This window comes from Macaca thibetana, chromosome Y (assembly GCF_024542745.1).
Source record: "Macaca thibetana thibetana isolate TM-01 chromosome Y, ASM2454274v1, whole genome shotgun sequence".
In the NCBI taxonomy this organism is placed as follows: domain Eukaryota; kingdom Metazoa; phylum Chordata; class Mammalia; order Primates; family Cercopithecidae; genus Macaca; species Macaca thibetana.
In genome coordinates this window covers 5368282-5390106 of record NC_065599.1, presented here as the reverse complement: position 1 = coordinate 5390106, position 21825 = coordinate 5368282, and positions in this window count along the sequence as shown.

The following is a 21825-nucleotide window of genomic DNA, read 5'->3' as shown; positions in this document are numbered from 1 at the left end:
TCCGTGGGCGTGGGACCCTCCCGGCCAGGTGTGGGATATAATCTCCTGGTACGCCTGTTTGCTTATAAAGCGCAGTATTGGGGTGGGAGTTACCCTATTTTCCAGGTGTTGTGTGTCTCAGTTCCCCTGGCTAGGAAAAGGGATTCCCTTTCCCCTTGCGCTTCCTAGGTGAGGCCATGCCTCACCCTGCTTCAGCTCTCGCTGGTCGGGCTGCAGCAGCTGACCAGCACTGATTGTCCGGCACTCCCTAGTGAGATTAACACAGTACCTCAGTTGAAAATGCAGAAATCACCGGTCTTCTGTGTCACTCGCCTTAGGGGTTGGAGACTGGAGCTGTTCCTATTTGGCCATCTTGCTCCGCCCCAATCAGCCAGCACTTTTCAAACTAATAAGCCTTCACTTGTCACTATCATAAAGAATATTGCCTAACTGAACTTGCTCCCATTGGTGTAGTAGTTACTTATTTCTACCTAAGAACTCACCTTCTGATTTTCCCTAAGTTAAAAAGAGAAAAAAAAAAATTATATTTGAGAGCTACTTCCCCCAAATTTCTCAATAAGTCTGGGTTTTTAAAGTGACAGTTAAAAAGAAGAAGAAAAAAAAAATAGAAAGAACAGATTTGTTCCCTGTTTTACTTATGCATAACTCTTTCTAACAAAGGAAGAGTACAAAAGAGTTGAAAATTATTTACAATACTTGCTGCTTAGAAATACAGGGGTTTTTGAGGGTAGTATGTATGTTAAAGGTTTTCATTATATTCTTATTCCTGTTAAAACAAGCAGTTGGACAGGCATGGTGGCTCAGGCCTGTAATCCCAGCACTTTGGGAGGCCAAGGTAGGTGGATCACCTGATGTCAGGAGTTTGAGACCAACCTGGTCAACATGGAAAAACCCCATCTTTCCTAAAAATATGAAAATTAGCTGGGTGTAGTGGCGCACACCTGTAATCCCACCTACTCAGGAGGCTCAGGCAGGAGAATTGCTTGAACCCAGAAGGCAGAGGTTGCAGTTAGTTGAGATTGTGCCACTGTACTCCAGCCTGGGTGGTAGAATGAGACTGTCTCAAAAATGACAACAAACAAACAAATAAAAACAGGCAATGAGTATGTCTAAATTATAGTAGTCCTAAAATCTGGCAAGTACCCTGTTAATTATTTGACATTCCTTGTCCCCAGTACCCCAGGCCACTCTTAACATCACATGCTTTCCTAGATAAAGTTCCGCATTTCAAGCACTGTAGGTATTTCCCTCTGTTTGAGTATAGTACAGTCAGAAACATATGTAAGTAACCATGCCTCTAACTATACTGGAAGAAGTCAAACTTCATCTCCATCTACCAAATAATAATCATAATAATAAAAACAATAGGTTTTACATTAAAGTTAAAAACTGCTGAGTTACCATTATAACTTGCCGGGCGCGGTGGCTCAAGCCTGTAATCCCAGCACGTTGGGAGGCTGAGACGGGTGGATCACGAGGTCAGGAGATCGAGACCATCCTGGCGAACACGGTGAAACCCCGTCTCTACTAAAAAATACAAAAAACTAGCCGGGCGAGATGGCGGGCGCCTGTAATCCCAGTTACTTAGGAGGCTGAGGCAGGAGAATGGCGTAAACCCCGGAGGTGGAGCTTGCAGTGAGCTGAGAGCCAGACTCCGTTTCAGAAAGAAAGAAAAAAAAAAAAAAAAAAAAAAAAAAAAAAAAAAAACCTTGTAATTAAAACTGCTGAACATGGATTTACATGCAAGGTATAAACAAAGAGTAGAAAGCGTTTTTAGTTAAAAATTTTAAGAAGGCAGCCAGGCGCGGTGGCTCACACCTGTAATCCCAGAACTTTGGGAGGTGGAGGCGGATCACAAGGTCAGGAGATCGAGACCATCCTGGCTAACAAGGTGAAACCCCGTCTCTACCCAAAACAGAAAAATTAGCCAAGCTTGGTGGTGGGTCCCTGTAGTCCCAGCTACGCAGGAGGCTGAGGCAGGAGAATGGCGTGAACCCAGGAGATGGAGTTTGCAGTGAGCCAAGATTGTGCCACAGCACTCCAGCCTGGGCAACAGAGTGAAACACCCTATCAAAAATAAAAAAAAATAAAAAATGAAAAGTCAAAAGAAGGCGTAAAAATTTACATTTCGTTTAAGAATAAAAATAGTCTTAAAATTAAATTAAGTGGATGGTTTAAGCAAATTGTAAAAAAAAAAAATTGTACAAATTAATCCTGTAAAGAAATCTCTGTGTGTAAACATATTACTAAACTCAAAAAGATATATTTTCTTTTCTTGTTAATTAAACACCACAAGGCTTTCTTAAAATGCTGATTTACTTCTTTCTTTCTTTCTTTCTTTCTTTTTTTTTTTTTTTTTTTTTTTTTTTTTTTTGATGGAATCTAGCTCTGTCACCCAGACTAGAGTGCAGTGGTGCAGTCTGGGCTCACTTCACGCTCTGCCTCCCGGATTCACGCTATTCTCCTGTCTCAGCATCCCAAGTAGTTGGGAAACTGGGACTACAGGCGCTGGTCATCATGCCTGGCTAATTTTTTATATTTTTAATGGAAACTGGGTTTCACTGTGTTAGCCAGGATGTTCTCAATCTCCTGCCCCTGTGATCTGTCCATTTCGGCTTCCCAAAGTGTTGGGATTACAGAGGTGAGCCTCCGCGTCTGGTGTCTACTCTTTAGCAAAATCTGTCAAGGGGTATAAGGGGCATATGAAAATCTCACTTCATATTCAAACTCATTAAAATTAATTAAAATTGTCTATAAGGTTTTGTTAAAATTAAGGTTAACATTAATGACAAACTAATACATAGGTAAAATTTAACTTTCTCTCTTAAACAGAATTTTCATGTAATAGAAAAGGCTAATAAATGGTTTTTGCTTTTCCAGATTGTTAATTCATCATTTTCACAAAACAAAACAAGACAAAAATACTTAAGGTAATCTAATATTCTATTTCATAATATCAAGGGTTTTAAATTTTAAACATATGTAACAGGTTTCCCCAAATCAAACTTTAGTCTCAAGGTTGTTTTTCCTAACCCTTGGCTTTTGGATGCTGCATAGGACCCCTGAACCATCCAAAAAAGAGATACACAGAATTCTTTGTCAATACAATATTTCCCAAATAATGTCTAATACGTTATATTTTAGGGAATAATATTAACATATGTTTCAAAACTGTGTGAGATGTCTAAGGTTCCCCTGTCTAAATATGCCTTATTAATCACAACTAAGATTGTTATGTTGGATTATTGTAAATCACAGAGATAACCAAATTTCTTTGTTAATTGTGTTTACAACTGCATCCAAACTGGACATTTTGTTACTTACAGACAATGGTATTTTGTTTTAATTCTCTTCAAGACATGGTTTATATTGAAGCTGTGGAACTTTAACAAGTGCTCTTAAATGCAGGTTACAACAACAACAAAATGTACAGAACTCATGAAAAGCTAAAACGTTAACAAATATCAAGCAAAACAAAGGGTAATAAAATGGACTAAACTAAGAGAAAACAAAAACAAATTTATACCTTTTGCTTAGAACACCGTTAATCTTTATTTTTCAGAATGAAGAAAACTTCTCTTAAGCTGGCTACAGCCTTTAACATCGTACTGTATATTGCTGTAAATGGAATTTAAAATGTGTTTGTTCCCCTCTGCCTAGTTCCTCTAGAATTTGAAAACTAATTATAAGAATTCTTAAACTACAACAATATAGGTGCTTACATCAATGCAATAAGAATCTATTTTCTTTTGTAACAGAACACAATGGGAAAAACTGCTTATTTTACCAAAGCTCTGACAGGAATGATATGCTCTCCGTGAAGGAACTGAACGGGTGGAGCCAATAAAGCCCTAGGAAAACTGGCCTAATTTTCTGTGTTCACAGTCCCTGTACAGGGTTTCCAATCTGTAGTAGGTAAAGAATGTCACTTTCTATCAGGTCAGGAACCCCAAGTTACTGTAAATCTTCAAGAGGACAGGAATTCACCCAACTCATAGGTATGTAATGGTATAAATTCATGGTTAGGTTTGGCATTAATATGTCTTATCTCAAATTCCTTTTATATAACAAAACCTATCAAAACTGACTTATTTATTTTTTAATTCTGCACCCAAGAATCTTAATTCTAAAAAAAATTCTACAAATATCTGCATACTAAATGGTAATTCACTGAAGTTTTTTATTATTTATTATTTTTTATTTTATTTATTTTATTTTTTTATTTTGTTTCTTTTTATTTATTTATTTATTTTTAAAATTAATTTATTACTATTATTTTACTTTAAGTTCTAGGGTACATGTGCATATCGTGCAGGTTTGTTACATAGGTTTACACGTGCCATGTTGCTGTGCTGCACCCATCAACTTGTCAGCACCCATCAACTCATCATTTACATATTAAAAAGTAATTTACTGAAGAATTTTTTGATTATTATACTTTAAGTTTTAGGGTACATGTGCAGAACGTACAGGTTTCTTACATATGTATACATGTGCCATGTTGGTATGCTGCACCCGTTAACTCATCATTTACATGAGGTATTTATCCTAATGCTATCCCTTCCCCCTCCTCCCACCCCATGAAAGGCCAAGGTGTGCGACGTTCCACACCCTGTGTTCAAGGTTCTCATTGTTCAATTCCCCGCTATGAGTGAGAACATGCAGTGTTTGGTTTTCTGTCCTTGTAATAATTTGCTTAGAATGATATTTTCCAGGTTCATCCATGTCCCTACAAAGGACACAAACTCATCCTTTTTTTATGGCTGCATAGTATTCCATGATGTATATGTGTCACATTCTCTTAATCCAGCCTATCACTGAACATTTGGGTTGGCTCCAAGTCTTTGCTATTGTGAATAGTGCCACAATAAACGTACGTGTGTATGTGTCTTTATAGCAGCATGATTTATAATCCTTTGGGTATATGCCCAGTAATAGGATGGCTGGGTCAAATAGTGTTTCTAGTTCTAGATCCTACAGGAATTGCCACATTGTCTTCCACAATGGTTCAACTATTTTATAGTCCCACAAACAGTGTCAAAGCGTTCCTATTTCTCCACATCCCCTCCAACATCTCTTGTTTCCTGTCTTCTTCTTCTTCTTCTTCTTATTATTATTATTATTATACTTTAAGTTCTAGGGTACATGTGCAAAACATGCAGGTTTGTGACATATGTATACATGTGTCATGTTGGTGTGCTGCACCTATTAACTCATCATTTATATTAGGTATATCTCCTAATGCTATCTGTCACCCTTACCCTCCCTACAATAGGACCCAGTGTGTGATGTTCCCCTTCCTGTGTCCAAGTGATCTCATTGTTCAATTCCCACCTATGAGTTAGAACATGTGGTATGTGGTTTTCTGTTCTTGCTACAGTTTGCTGAGAATGATGGTTTCCAGCTGCATCCATGTCCCTACAAAGGACACAAACTCGTTCTTTTTTATGGCTGCTTAGTATCCCACGTGTATAGTATTCCACGTGTATATGTGCCACATTTTCTTAATCCAGTCTGTCACTGATAGATATTTGGATTGATCCCAAGTCTTCGCTATTGTGAATAGTGTCACAACTTATAATCCTGGACACATACATCCTCCCAAGACTAAACCAGGAAGAAGTTGAATCCCTGTATAGACCAATAACAGGTTCTGTTATAAGCAGCATAACTTATAATCCTTTGGGTATATCCCCAGTAATGGGGTGGCTGGGTCAAATGGTGTTTTAGACATGAAGCCTTTGCCCATGCCTATGTCCTGAATGGTATTACCTAGGTTTTCTTCTAGGGTTTTCATGGTTTTAGGTCTAATATTTAAGTCTTTAATCGATCTTGAATTAATTTTTATATAAGGAGTAAGGAAGGGATCCAGTTTCAGCTTTATACATATGGCTAGCCAGTTTTTGCCAGCACCATTTATTAAGTAGGGAAACCTTTCCCCATTTCTTGTTTTTGTCAGGTTTGTCAAAGATCAGATGGCTGTAGATGTGTGGTATTATTTCTGAGGGCTCTGTTCTGATACATTAGTCTATGTCTCTGTTTTGGTTACTGTGATATTGTAGAATAGTTTGAAGTCAGGTAGCGTGATGCCTCCAGCTCTGTTCTTTTGGTTTAGGATTGACATGGCAATGTGGGCTCTTTTTTGATTCTACATGAACTTTAAAGTAGTTTTTTCCAATTCTGTGAAGAAAATCAATGGTAGCTTAATGGAGATGGTGTTGAATCTATAAATTATCTTTAGCAGTATGGCCATTTTCATGATATGGATTCTTGCTATCCATGAGTATGGAATGTTCTTCCATTTGTTTGTGTCCTCTCTTATTGCATTGAGCAGTGGTTTGTCATTCCCTTTGAAGAGGTCATTCACATCCCTTCTAAGTTGGATTCCTAGATATTTTATTCTCTTTGAAGCAATTGTGAATGGGAGTTCACTCATAATTTGACCCTCTGTTTGTCTGTTATTGGTGTATAAGAATGCTTGTGATTTTTGCACATTGATTTTGTATCCTGAGACTTTGCTGAAGTTGCTTATCAGCTAAAGGAGATTTTGGGCTGAGACGATGGGGTTTTCTCAATATACAATCATGTCATCTGCACACAGGGACAATTTGACTTCCTCTTTTCCTAACTGAAAATCCTTTATTTCTTTCTCCTGCACGATTGCCTTGGCCAGAACTTCCAATGTTATATTGAATAGGAGTGGTGGGAGAGAGTATCCTTGTCTTGTGCAAGTTTTTGAAGTGAAAGCCTCCAGTTTTTGCCCATTCAGTATGTTATTGGCTAGGAGTTTGTCATAAATAGCTCTTATTATTTTGAGATGTGTCCCATCAATACCTAGTTTATTGAGAGTTTTTAGCATGAAAGTCTGTTGAAATTTCGTCCAAGGCCTTTTCTGCATCCATTGAGATAATCATATGGTTTGTCTCTTTGTTTCTGTTTATATGATGGATTATATTTATTGATTTGTGTGTGTTGAACCAGCCTTGCATCCCAGGGATGAAGCCCACTTGATCATGGTGGATAAGCTTTTTGATGTGCTGCTGGATTCAATTTGCCAGTATTTTATTGAGGATTTTTGCATCAATGTTCATCAGGGATATTGGTCCAAAATTCTCTTTTTTTGTTGTCTCTCTGCCAAACTTTGGTATCAGGATGATGTTGGCCTCAGAAAATGAGTCAGGGATGGTTGCCTCTCTTTCTATTGATTGGAATAGTTTCAGAAGAAATGGTACCAACTCTTCCTTGTACCTCCAGTAGAATTTAGCTGTGAATCCATCTGGTCCTGGACTTTTTTTGGTTGGTAGGCTATTAATTATTGTCTCAATTTCAGAACCTGTTATTGGTCTATACAGGGATTCAACTTCTTCCTGGTTTAGTCTTGGGAGGATGTATGTGTCCAGGAATTTATCCATTTCTTCTAGATTTTCTACTTATTTGCATTGAGGTACTTTTAGTATTCTCTGATGGTAGTTTGAATTTCTGTGGGATTGGAGGTGGTATCCCCTTTATCATTTTTTATTGAGTCTATTAGATTCTTCTCTCTTACTTCTTTATTAGTCTTGCTAGTGGTCTATCAGTTTTGTTGATCTTTTCAAAAAACCAGCTTCTGGAGTCATTGATTTTTTTTGAAGGGTTTGTGTGTGTATGTGTGTCTCTATCTCCTTCAGTTCTGCTTTGATCTTAGTTATTTCTTGCCTTCTGCTAGTTTTGAATGTGTTTGCTCTTGCTTCTCTTGTTCTGTTAATTGTGATGTTAGAGTGTCAATTTTAGATCTTTCTTGCTTTCTCTTGTGAGAATTTAATGCTATAAATTTCCCTCTACACACTGCTTTAAGCATGTCCTGGAGATTCTGGTATGTTGTGTCTTTGTTCTCATTGGTTTTAAAGAACCTCTTTGTTTCTGCCTTCATTTCGTTATGTACCCAGTAGTTAATCAGGAGCAGGTCATCCAATTTCCATGTAGTTGAACAGTTTTGAGTGAGTTTCTTAATCCTGAGTTCTAATTTGACTGCACTGTGGTCTGAGAGACAGTTTGTTACAATTTCTGTTCTTTTACATTTGCTGAGGTGTGCTTTACTACCAGCAATGTGGTCAATTTTGGAATAAGTGTGATGTGGTGCTGAGAATAATGTATATTCTTTTGATTTGGGGTGGAGAGTTCTGTAGATGTCCATTAGGTCCACTTGGTGCAGAGCCGAGTTCAATTCCTGGATATCCTTGTTAACTTTCTGTCTGGTTGATCTGTCTAATGTTGAGAGTGGGGTGTGGGCACAGAGGGAGATTGGGGGAAAGTCTAATGGGTAACTGCCATACTTCACTCTCATACAATGGGCCCTAGTGAAAGAGTGAGCCTTAATATGCTCATTCCTTTCCCTTCAAGTGGACTAAGATAGGGAATCTAAAAGCCTACTGGGGGGTATGCCTACAGCTGCAGAGAGATGTGTGGGAACAGACACAACTATCCCTCCCTGATAAGCACAACAAAAAGACACGGAAGCAGTCCAAGCCTCTGATAAACTCTTCCACCCGAATCCTTAAAAACTCTTGGTCTGTAAGACAGTCTGTCTCTGACCTAACTCACCCAGAAGTTTCTCTGACAGTTGTTTTCTCTAAAATAAACCTTTATTGACTGATGAGCCACCATTCATGTTTTTTCCCTCTTTCTTTAATTCTTACAATAGCAGCTCTGGGGTATTTTTGATGTAAATATTTATATTGTCTGATTTTTTTTCAAGAAAGAGTCTTCTGCATTTTATTTGTCTTTCTGTGTTCCTCTGCCATAACACAGAGTATCATAAGCTAAAACATGAGCTCCAATCCTTAAAACGTGGGTTGTTAAGGTTCTCAAAATATTAGTACCTGTTTAGATAAACGTAGATGTTTGTCTCCAAAATAGAAAAAAACTAAGATTCCCCTCTTGTACTGTTGTATGTTCTTGAGAACTTGAGTTATGAACAAGTGAGAATGCTCTCTTGTTCATCATCTGAGGGATATAATTTTTTTGGTCACATAGTGTCAGGCTAAAAATTGCTGAGAACTTGAGACACAAAATATTTTCCTTTTTTAAAATGTTTAAAATTTTTTTATTATTATACTTTAAGTTCTAGGGCACATGTGCATAACGTGCAGGTTTGTTACATTTGTATACTTGTGCCATGTTGGTGTGCTGCACCCATCAACTCATCAGCACGCATCAACCAGTCATTTACATCAGGTATAACTCCCAGTGCAATCCCTCCACCCTCCCCACTCCCCACAATAGGCCCCGGTGTGTGATGTTCCTCTTCCCGAATCCAAGTGATCTCATTGTTCTGTTCCCACCTATGAGTGAGAACATGCGGTGTTTGGTTTTCTGTTCTTGTGATAGTTTGCTAAGAATGATGGTTTCCAGCTGCATCCATGTCCCTACAAAGGACACAAACTCATCTTTTTTATGGCTGCATAGTATTACATGACACACAATATTTTCAGCAGCACATTCTTCATGTTAACTTATCAGGAGAGTTTGTATTAATAACAAGTTTTATCCAAAAAGAAACTTTCGTCATTTTAACCCGTGTTGCCTGGCTAGTCCTAAAATGACCCAATTTTATCAGAGCTTACCTAGCATTAAAGATGAATGGATATGTGAAAGGCACTGCCACAAATCTGTGAGATACTGGAGGTACTGTATGCACAAATGTAATCTAGGGTTAATCATCAGTGGCAACAAGACACTTTTGCTTTGTTAGTTTATTTTGAAAATAAATTTTGAGGAAGTATGAAAACAGCCTCTTCTATACCCTCCAAAACACCACCTATTTTTTTATAACAAAACTTAATACACAGAAAATAATCTCCTGAGCTTTTATTCAGAAGCTTGCAGTATTAAGTCACTACTAGAATAAGTAAACCATTGAAAATGTGCATCATAAGTGGTCAAAGATTGATTATTTATAATAAAAGGCACCTATATTTTAAGATATCGTATTTTAGATAGCTCTAATTCTAAAAAATTGCTTTATGTGTATTTATGGAATAATCAATTTTCTTTTATTATTTTTATTATTATACTTTAAGTTCTAGGGTACATGTGCATAATGTGTGGGGTTGTTACATATGTATACTTGTGCCATGTTGGTGTGCTGCACCCATCAACTCATCAGCACCCATCAATTCATCATTTATATCAGGTATAACTCCCAATGCAATCCTTCCCCCCCCCTCCTCCCCATGGTAGGCCCAGGTGTGTGATGTTTACCTTCTCGAGTCCAAGTGATCTCATTGTTCAATTCCCATCTATGAGTGAGAACATGCAGTGTTTGGTTTTCTGTTCTTGCGATAGTTTGCTGAGAATGATAGTTTCCAGCTGCATCCATGTCCCTACAAAGGACACAAAATCATCTTTTTTATGGCTGCATAGTATTCCACGGTGTATATGTGCCACATTTTCTTATCCAGTCTGTCACTGATGGGCATTTGGGTTGATTCCAAGTCTTTGCTATTGTGAATAGTGCCGCAATAAACATACGTGTGCATGTGTCTTTAAAGCGGCATGATTTATAATCCTTTGGGTATATACCTAGTAATGGGATGGCTGGGTCACATGGTAGTTCTAGTTCTAGATCCTTGAGGACTCACCATACTGTTTTCCATAATGGTTGAACTAGTTTACAATCCCACCAACAGTGTAAAAGTGTTCCTATTTCTCCACATCCTCTCCAGCACCTGTTGTTTCCTGACTTTTGAATGATTGCCATTCTAACTGGGGTGAGATGGTATCTCATTGTGGTTTTGATTTGCATTTCTCTGATGGCCAGTGATGATGAGCATTTTTTTATGTATCTGTTGGCTGTATGAATGTCTTCTTTGGAGAAATGTCTGTTCATATCCTTTGTCTACTTTTTGATGGAGTTGTTTGTTTTTTTCTTGTAAATTTGTTTGAGATCTTTGTAGGTTCTGAATATTAGCTCTTTGTTAGATGAGTAGATTGCAAAAATTTTCTCCCATTCTGTAGGTTGTCTGTTCACTCTGAGGGTAGTTTCTTTTGCTGTGCAGAAGCTCTTTAGTTTAATAGATCCCATTTGTCAATTTTGGCTTTTGTTGCCATTCCTTTTGGTGTTTTAGACATGACGTTCTTGCCCATGCCTATGTCCTGAATGGTATTACCTAGGTTTTCTTCTAGGGTTTTTATGGTATTCAGTCTAACATTTAAGTCTCTAATCTATCTTGAATTAGTTTTTGTATAAGGAGTAAGGAAAGGATCCAGTTTCAGCTTTCTACTTATGGCTAGTCAGTTTTCCCAGCACCATTTATTAAATAGGGAATCCTTTCCATATCTTCTTGTTTTTCTCAGGTTTGTCAAAGATCAGATGGCTGTAGATGTGTGGTATTATTTCTGAGGACTCTGTTCTGTTCCGCTGGTCTATATCTCTGTTTTGGTACTAGTACCATGCTGTCTTGGTTACTGTAGCCTTGTAGTATAGTTTGAAGTCAGGTAGCGTGATACCTCCAGCTTTGTTCTTTTGACTTAGGATTGTCTTGGAGATGCGGGCTCTTTTTTGGTTCCATATGAACTTTAAAGTAGTTTTTTCCAATTCTGTGAAGAAACTCATTGGTAGCTTGATGGGGATGGCATTGAATCTGTAAATTACCTTGGGCAGTATGGCCATTTTCACGATATTGATTCTTCCTATCCATGAGCATGGTATGTTCTTCCATTTGTTTGTGTCCTCTTTTATTTCACTGAGCAGGGGTTTGTAGTTATCCTTGAAGAGGTCCTTTACATCCCTTGTAAGTTGGATTCCTAGGTATTTTATTCTTTTTGAAGCAATTGTGAATGGAAGTTCATTCATGATTTGGTTCTCTGTTTGTCTGTTACTAGTGTATAATAATGCTTTTGATATTTGCACATTGATTTTGTATCCTGAGACTTGGCTGAAGTTTATCAGCTTAAGGAGATTTTGGACTGAGATGATGGGGTTTTCTAAATATACAATCATGTCATCTGCAAACAAGGACAATTTGACTTCTTCTTTTCCTAACTGAATACCCTTGATTTCTTTCTCTTGCCTAATTGCCCTAGCCAGAACTTCCAACACTATGTTGAATAGGAGTGGTGAGAAAGGGCATCCCTGTCTTGTGCCAGATTTCAAAGGGAATTTTTCCAGTTTTTGCCCATTCAGTATGATATTGGCTGTGGGTTTGTCATAAATAGCTCTTATTATTTTGAGATACGTTCCATCAATACCAAATTTATTGAGCGTTTTTGGCATGAAGGACTGTTGAATTTTGTCAAAGGCCTTTGAGGAAGCCCACTTGATCATGGCGGATAAGCTTTTTGATGTCCTCCTTCTAAAATTCTCTTTTTTTGTTGTGTCTCTGCCAGGATTTGGTATCAAGATGATGTTGGCCTCATAAAATGAGTTAGGGAGGATTCCCTCTTTTTCTATTGATTGGAATAGTTTCAAAAGGAATCGTACCAGCTCCTCCTTGTACCTCTAGTAGAATTCAGCTGTGAATCCATCTGGTTCTGGATGGTTTTTAGTTGGTAGGCCATTAATTATTGCCTTAATTTCAGAGCCTGCTATTGGTCTAGTCAGGAATTCTGCTTCTTCCTGGTTGTTTAGAGTATTCTCTGAGGGTAGTTTGTATTTCTGTGGGGTCAGTGGTGATATCCCCTTTATCATTTTTTATTACGTCTATTTGATTCTTCTCTCTTTGCTTCTTTATTAGTGTTGCTAGCAGTCTATCAATTTTGTTGTTCTTTTCAAAAAACCAACTCCTGGATTCACTGATTTTTTGGAGGGTTTTTTGTGTCTCTATCTCCTTCAGTTCTGCTCTGTTCTTGGTTATTTCTTGCCTTCTGCTAGGTTTTGAATGTGTTTGCTCTTGCTTCTCTGGTTCTTTTAACTGTGGTATTAGACTTTCAATTTTAGATCTTTCCTGCTTTCTCTTGTGGGTATTTAGTGCTGTAAATTTCCCTCTACACACTGCTTTAAATGTGTCCCAGAGATTCTGGTATGTTGTATCTTTGTTCTCATTGGTTTGAAAGAACATCTTTATTTCTGCCTTCATTTCATTATGTACCCAGTAGTCATTCAGGAGGAAGTTATTCAGTTTCCATGTAGTTGAGCAGTTTTGATTGAGTTTCTTAGTCCTGAGTTCTAGTTTGATTGCACTGTGTTCTGAGAGACAATTGGTTATAATTTCTGTTCTTATACATTTGCTGAGGAGTGCTTTACTTCCAATCATGTGGTCAATTTTGGAATAAATGTGATGTGGTGCTGAGAAGAATGTATATTCTGTTGATTTGGGGTGGAGAGGTCTGCAGATGTCTATTAGGTCTTCTTGCTGCAGAGATGAGTTCAATTCCTGGATATATTTGTTAACTTTCTGTCTCGTTGATCTGTCTAATGTTGACTGTGGGGTGTTGAAATCTCCCATTATTATTGTATGAGAGTCTAAGTCTCTTTGTAAATTTCTAAGGACTTGCTTTATGAATCTGAGTGCTCCTGCATTGCGTGCATATATATTTAGTATAGTTAGCTCTTCCTGTTGAATTGATCCCTTTACCATTATGTAATGGCCTCCTGTGTCTCTTTTGATCTTTGATGGTTTAAAGTCTGTTTTATCAGAGACTAGCATTACAACCCCTGCTTTTTTTTTGTTCATCATTTGCTTTGTAGATCTTTCTCCATCCCTTTATTTTAAGCCCATGTATGTCTCCGCATGTGAGATGGGTCTCCTGAATACAGCAAACTGATGGGTCGTGACTCGGTGTCCAGTTTGCCAGTCTGTGTCTTTTAATTGGAGCATTTAGTCCATTTACATTAAGGTTAATATTGTTATGTGTGAACTTGATCCTGCCATTATGATATTAACTGGTTATTTTGCTCATTAGTTGATGCAGTTTCTTCCTAGCCTCTATGGTCTTTACATTTTGGAATGTTTTTGCAATGGCTGGTACTGGTTGTTTCTTTCCATGTTTAGTGCTTCCTTCAGGGTCTCTTGTAAGGCATGCCTGGTGGTGACAAAATCTCTAAGCATTTGCTTATCTGTAAAGGATTTTATTTCTCCTTCACTTATGAAACTTAGTTTGGCTGGATATGGAATTCTGGTTTTAAAATTCTTTTCTTTAAGAATGTTGAATATTGGCCCCCACTCTCTTCCGGCTTGTAGAGTCTCTGCTGAGAGATCTGCTGTTAGTCTTATGAGTTTCCCTTAGTGGGTAACCCGACCTTTCTCTCTGGCTGCCCTTAAGATTTTTTCCTTCATTTCAACTTTGGTGAATCTGGCAATTATGTGTCTCGGAGTTGCTCTTCTCGAGGAGTATCTTTGTGACATTCTCTGTATTTCCTGAATTTGAATGTTGGCCTGCCCTACTAGGTTGGGGAAGTTCTCCTGGATGATATCCTGAAGAGTGTTTTCCAACTTGTTTCCATTTCCTCCCTCACTTTCAGGCACCCAATCAGATGTATATTTGATCTTTTTACATAATCCCATACTTCTTGCAGGCTTTGTTCATTTGTTTTTCTTTTTTTTTCTTTAGATTTCTCTTCTCACTTCATTTCATTCATTTGATCCTCAATCGCTGATACTCTTTCTTCCAGTTGATCAAGTTGCTTACTGAAGCTTGTGCATTTGTCATGTATTTCTTGTGTCATGATTTTCATCTCTGTCAGTTCATTTATGGCCTTCTCTGCATTAATTATTCTAGTTATCAATTTTTTCACTCTTTTTTCAAGATTTTTAGTTTCTTTGTGCTGGGTACGTAATTCCTTTAGCTCTGAGAAGTTTGATGGACTGGAGGCTTCTTCTCCCATCTCGTCAAAGTCATCCTCCGTCCAGCTTTGATCCATTGCTGGCGATGAGCTGCGTTCCTTTGCAGGGGGAGATGCACTCTTAGTTTTTGAATTTCCAGCTTTTCTGCCCTGCTTTTTCCCCATCTTTGTGGTTTTATCTGCCTCTGGTCTTTGATGATGATGGTGACGTACTGATGGGGTTTTGGTGTGGGTGTCCTTCCTGTTTTTTAGTTTTCCTTCTAACAGTCAGGACCCTCAGCTGTAGGTCTGTTGGAGATTGCTTGACGTCCACTCCAGACCCTGTTTGCCTGGGTATCAGTAGCAGAGTCTGCAGAAGATAGAATATTGCTGATCAGCGAGTGTACCTGTCTGATTCTTGCTGTGGAGGCTTCCTCTCAGGGGTGTACTCCACTATGTGAGGTGTGGGGTGTCGGTCCACCCCTAGTGGGGTATATCTCCCAGTTAGGTCACTAAGGGGTCAGGGACCCACTTGAGCAGGCAGTCTGTCCATTCTCAGATCTCAACCTCTGTGTTGGGAGATCCACTACTCTCTTCAAAGCTGTCAGACAGAGTCATTTGCCTCTGCCCAGGTTTCAGCTGCTTTTTTTGTTGTTGTTTAGCTGTGCCCTGTCCCCAGAGGTGGAGTCTACAGAGACAGGCAGGACTCCTTGAGCTGCTGTGAGCTCCACCCAGTTTGAGCTTTCCAGCCACTTTGTTTACCTACTTAAGCCTCAGCAATGGCAGGGGCCCCTCCCCCAACCTTGCTGCTGCCTTTTGGTTAGCAGACTGCTGTGCTAGCAATGAGGGAGGCTCCGTGGGCATGGGACCCTCCTGGCCAGGTGTGGAATATAATCTCCTGGTGTGCCCATTTGCTAAGATCTTTGGTAAAGTGCAGTATTTGGGTGGGAGTTACTTGGTTTTCCAGGTGTTGTGTGTCTCAATTCTCCTGGCTAGGAAAAGGGATTCCCTTCCCCCTTGCACTTCCCAGGTAAGTTAATGCCTCGCCCTGCTTCAGCTGTAGCTGGTCAGGCTGGAGGAGCTAACCATCAGTGATTGTCCCTCACTCCCTAGTGAGATGAACCCAGTACCTCAGTTGAAAATGCAGAAATAGCCTGTCTTCTGTGTCGCTGGCGCTGGGAGTTGGAGACTGGAGCTGTTCCTATTTGGCCATCTTGCTCCACCCCTGGACTCTGGTTCTTCTAATCAAATTTTTCAAAAAGACACATAAGAGTGTCATGAGCAAGTCTTAGAAATTGTATTGACAAAATTAAAAGTAAAATATGATCTACATCAATGATAAATTATTTTCATGCTGAAACTGTCTGCCTTGGATACTCTTTGATATTAACAAATTACATACCAGGATATTACATACCTTTTAGGCTAATAAGTAGGATTCTGTGCTTTCTCAACTGTGACTAACGTATAATTCATGCTCAGGGAACCAGTACCTTGGATAGTTAAGTTTTTTACATTTACAAATATTGGTTTGATATTTATTTTACTTGACTTTTTGAAGAACTCATTTTTTATTCATTTCTTTCCCTTCAATTTCTTGTCTTACTGATGATTTTCTTTTGAATTTTGTCTGTGGGATACATGAGATAATTAGTAGTTTTGTGTTGATGGCAATCTTAGAAACTGAGGCCCTAAACAATATGGTGGAATAAAAGCTGAGTTATACCCCATATTCTGCAGAAAAAAAACTTTTCTTTCTTTGACTGTCATTGGGGTGGTCCTGTATCTTTTGAAAACTACTTTTCACCTCTGTTTAGACATTTAATCTGTTCTTGCTTAAGTCATAACATTGTTTATGGTTTATTGATTTTGTTGAGGAACTAGAAAAGGAGCCTTTGTTTTTAAAGACTATCAACAAATTTCAAAAAATAGGAATACTTATTGCTTTTCTTTGCTAAAATATGAAAATTAGAAATTGGATATAATTATTTTAAATAACTACAGCATTATGATTTGTTTTAATTAAAAACTAATATTTAGACTACTTTTAAAAAAGCATTTGTACCTTTTGTCTTATAAATCTTGGTCTCTGGGAATTTTATTTATTTAATGGAAACTCTTTTTCAGTTATATATATAGCCTTCTGGTTTGCTTTCTTCCTTGTTGTCATAATATTTCCTGAAAAATGGTAAAATTTAAATGACATTCTGGAAAGCTTAGAATCTCACCAAATTTTCTTTTATAAGAATTTTTCTTCCATCAATTTCTACACATCCCTCTTTTTTGCCATCTTTGATACTATGTGAATAGATCTGCCATAGACTTTAATGACTGAGACTTCTGGAGAAGCACAGCAAAAAGGTATCAAATACAACCTTTGAAGTTACTTCCCTCCCCTACCCCTTCTCCCCTCCCTTCGTCTCCCTTCCCCTCTGATCTCTTTGACATTTGGGGTACCAAGAATTAGTTTTTACTATGAGAGGAAACTTGATCTTTTGTGTGCAGTAAGTGGCAAATCACTGGTGAGAATTTCAGTTTTGGAGGTGCCTAACATCTGTTTCAGTAAATGGTTATTACTGCAGGAGATTACTCATTTATTTAAGTGTTTAAATTAGAAAAACAATATTTAAGCTTTTGGAGGCTATAGAAACACTTGCCACTTGGGAATACAGTTTTTCATGGGGTTGGGTGGAACACAGAGTGGGTCACTGTAATTGAGTTCCCACCAGTTTTAGCGTGATCATTGTGGTTTTTGCCCTTGCTTCTAGTTACTTCTAATGGCAAAACTGCAATGACTTTTCACTAACCTAATAGATGCACTATGGAAGAGTTGTTAGGTTTCATGATATTTTCCCGTTTTTGAGGATCTAGGATTTAATGTAAATTTCAATCCTTTATTTTGGGCTATATAGATGTTCTGCCTTTTAGTTGTTCCTGTTTTTATATACACAAGTACTGGGTTTTGAAAATTGCAACTGCTTTTTTGACCCAATTTGTTAATAGAATTTGCTGTCAGATAAGTGTCCGAGTTGGAAAATGAAAATAATTTTATTACCTATTTAAATACAATTCATCTTCTAATAAAATTTTCGGTAAATTTCTACAATTTTATATCACGTTGAAATATTTTTAATATTTTTTTCCTTTAGGCTATTTTAAAATTGTTTTTAAACTTCTATTGATACACAGTAGGCATACATATTTATGGATGGGTTACATTATATGTTTTGATACATTGTATGCAATGTGAAATAAGCACATCATGTTGGGGTATCCATGCCCTCCAGCATTTACGCTTCAAGTTACAAAAAATTTAATTATACACTTTAAGTTGTTTTAAAATGTACAATTATTATTGACTATGGTCACTCTATTGTGCTATCAAATAATAGGTCTTATTCATTCTTTCTATTTATTTTTGTTTACCCATTAACAAACCTCACCTTTCCCATTGCCACGGAGTACCCATCCCTGCCTCTAGTAATCACCGTTCTGCTTTCTATCGCTATGAGTGTAATTGTTTTGATAGTTAAATCTTACAAATACATAAGAAAATGCAACGTTCATCTTTCTGTGTCTGACGTATTTTACTTGACATAATAACCTCCAGTTCTATATAGGTTGTTACAAATGACTGGACCTCATTATTTCTTATGGCTGACTACTACTCTATTGCCTATAAATACAACATTTTCTTTATCCGTTTATCTGTTGATGGACATTTTTATTGCTTCCAAATCTTAGCTATTGTAAACACAACTGGAAAAAACATAGGAGTGCAGGTATCTCTCAATATATTAATTTGTTTTGCATGTGTGTGAGTGTGTGTGTGTGTGTGTGGGGGGGGGGGTTATATACCAGCAATGGGATTACTGGATCATATGGTAGCTCAACTTTTTGTTTTGTGAGGATCCTTCAAAATGAGTTGACTGAAAATGTTTGAATTTTTGCCTAGATTTTCTGTTATATTCCCTTGGTCTCTGTGTCTGTTTATATGGCAATATCATGCTATTTTGCCTACTAAAGTTCTATATTTAATTTGAAATCAGGTAATGTAATTCCTCCAGTTTCGTTCTCTTTGTGTATAGTATGTTTGGCTGCTCTGGATCTTTTTGTGTTCTTCACAGTCTTTGTACTAATTTACATTCCCATCAACAGTGTATGAGGATTCCCTTTTCTACATATCCTCACCAGCATTTGTTATTTTGGGGAAAAAAAAAAAAAAAAAAAAACAGCCATTTTACCTGATGTGATGATATCTAGTTGCACTTTTGATTTGCATTTCTCTGATGATTGATAAGGTTGAGTACGTTTTCATATTCCTGTTTGCATTTGTATGTCTTCTTTTGAGAAATGTCTATTCAATTTTTTTTGTCCATTTTTTAATGGGATTATTAGATGTTTTCCTATAGGAGTTGTTTGAGATCCTTATATATTATGGTTTTTAAAACCCTGTCAGATGGGTATATACCAAATATTTGCTCCCATGCTGTTGTCTCTTTTTTGTTGATTATATTCATCGCTGCACGGAAACTTTTTAACTTGATGTGATCCCATTTGTTCATCTTTGCTTTGGTTGCCTGTCCTCGTGAGGTATTGCCCAAAAAATTTTTGTCCAGACTACTGCATTTGAGATTTTTCCATAAAGTTGTCTTACTGTAGCTTTATAGTTTGAGGTCTTAGATCTAAATTTATAATTTAGTTTGATTTGATTTTTGAGATAGGGGAGAGGGATAGTGGTCTAATTTCCAGTTTTCTCAGAACCATCTATTGATGAGACTGTCTTTTGCCCAGTGTAGGTTCTTGGTACATTTGTCCAAAATGAGTTAACTGAAAATATGTGGATTTGTGTACAGATTTTCTTTTATGTTCCCTTGGTCTCTGTGTCCATTTATATAGCAGTATCATGCTATTTAGACTACTATAGTTCTGTATTTAATTTGAGATCAGATAATGTAATTCCTCCAGTTTTGTTCTCTTTGTGTAGAATATCTTTGGCTCTTCTGGATTTGTGGTGGTTTTATATAACTTTTAGAATTGCTTTTTCTATTTCTGTTAAAAGTAATATAGTGGCTTTGATACTCTTAATCCATAAACATGGAAATTTTTCCAACTTTTTGGTGTTCTTTTAAATTTCTTTTATCAATGTTTTATAGTTTTTATTATGGCGATTTTTCACCTCTTTGGTTAATTCCTAAGTGTTTAATTTTATGTATGGCTTTTGTAAGTGAAATTACATGTTTATTGCTTTTTCAGATTTATTGGAGTTGGCATATAGAAACGCTACAGATTTTTGAATGTTGTTTTGTATCCTGCAATTTTACTAAATGTATCAGTTCTAATAATCTTTTGTGAAATTTTTAAGATGTCCCAAGTGCCCAAATTTATCATCTGCAAACCATGATAATTTGATTTCTTTATTCCTAATGTAAATGTGATTTATATCTTTCTCTGGTCTGATTGCTCTAGTTAGGATTTCCAGAACTGTGCTGAGTAATAGTGGTGACAGTGGGCATCCTTATTGTTTTTCAGATCTTAGACTAAAGTCTTTTCATTTTTCTCTAATCTGCATACTAGCTGCATGTCTGGCATATGTTACTTTTATTATGTTGTGGTATGTTTCTTCTAACCCAATTTTTTTCAGTTATCATAACAAAAACATGTTAAATTTTATCACGTGATTTTTCAGCATCAATTGAAATGATCATATGGTTTACAATTTTCATTTTTTTGACATGATGTATTACATTGATTGATTTGCACATGTTGAGCCATCCAGTCATCTCTAGGATAAATCGCACCTGGTCATGATGAATGAATTCTCTAAAGTGTTTTTGAATTATGGTTGCTAATATTTTGTTGAGGATTTTTGCAGCAATATTTATCAGAGAAATTGTAACAATATTTATCAGTGCTTTTCTATGGTTTTGACCTGTTTTGTGTTTTGAAATCAGGTTAACATAGGCCTTGCAGAATAAGGTCGCAAGTATTCTGTCTTCCACTATATTTCAGAATAGTTTTGCATAGGATCCGTATTCTTCTTTGAATGTTAAGTATAATTCAGCAGACAAGCCTTAAAGTCTCAGGTTTTACTTATTGATAGACATTTTATTATGGTTCTAATTTCATTACTTGTTATTGGTCTGTTCAGGTTTTAGATTTCTTCCTAGTTTAATTTTGGTAGGTAGTGTGTATCAAGGAATGTGTTCATTTCCTCTAGATTTTCCTAATTATTGGCATATACTCTTCATAGTAGCCAATAATAATCCCTTAAATTTCTGTAGTATCAGTTGTAATGTCTGTTTTTGCATTTCTAATTTTACTTATTTAAATCATCTCTCTTCGTTTGTCTTTCTGAAGGTGTCAATTTTGTTTAACTTTCAAAAATATCAACTTTTGTTTAACTGATCTTTTGTATTTTTTTACTTCAATTTTATATGTTTCTGTTCTGATCTTTATTATTTTCTTCTACTAGTTTTGGGTTTGGTTTGCTCTTGTTTTCTAGTTCTTTAACATGCATTGTTAGATTGCTTATTTGAAGTTTTCCTCTTTTTTGATATAATCACTTATGAACTTTCATTTTAGTACTGCTTTTTTGTGTCTCGTAGATATGCTATGTTTCCATTATCATTTGTTTGAAGAAAATTTTCAATTTTCTATTTCTTCATTTGCCCTCTCATTATTTAGGACCACCTTGTTTAAGTTCCCCATATTAATTAATTTCCATTAACTTCCAAACTTTCTCTTGTTATTGATTTCTAGTTTTATTTCAATGTGGTCAGAGAAGATGTTTGATATTATTTCAGTTTTTGAATATTTTAAGACTTATTTTGTGGCTTAACATATGGTCTATTTTTGAGAATGATCCATACGCTGAGGAAAAACAATGTGTATTCTGCACATCTTGAATAAAATACTCCTTAAGTATCTACTAGATCCATTTGGCGTATAGTGTAGGTTAAGTCTGGTGTTTCTCATTTTCTGTCTGAAAGATCTGTCCACAACTGAAAGCAGAGTGTTAAAGTCTCCAGCTATTAATATTGTACTGGGGTCTACCATCTTTACCTCTAATTATATTTCCTTTA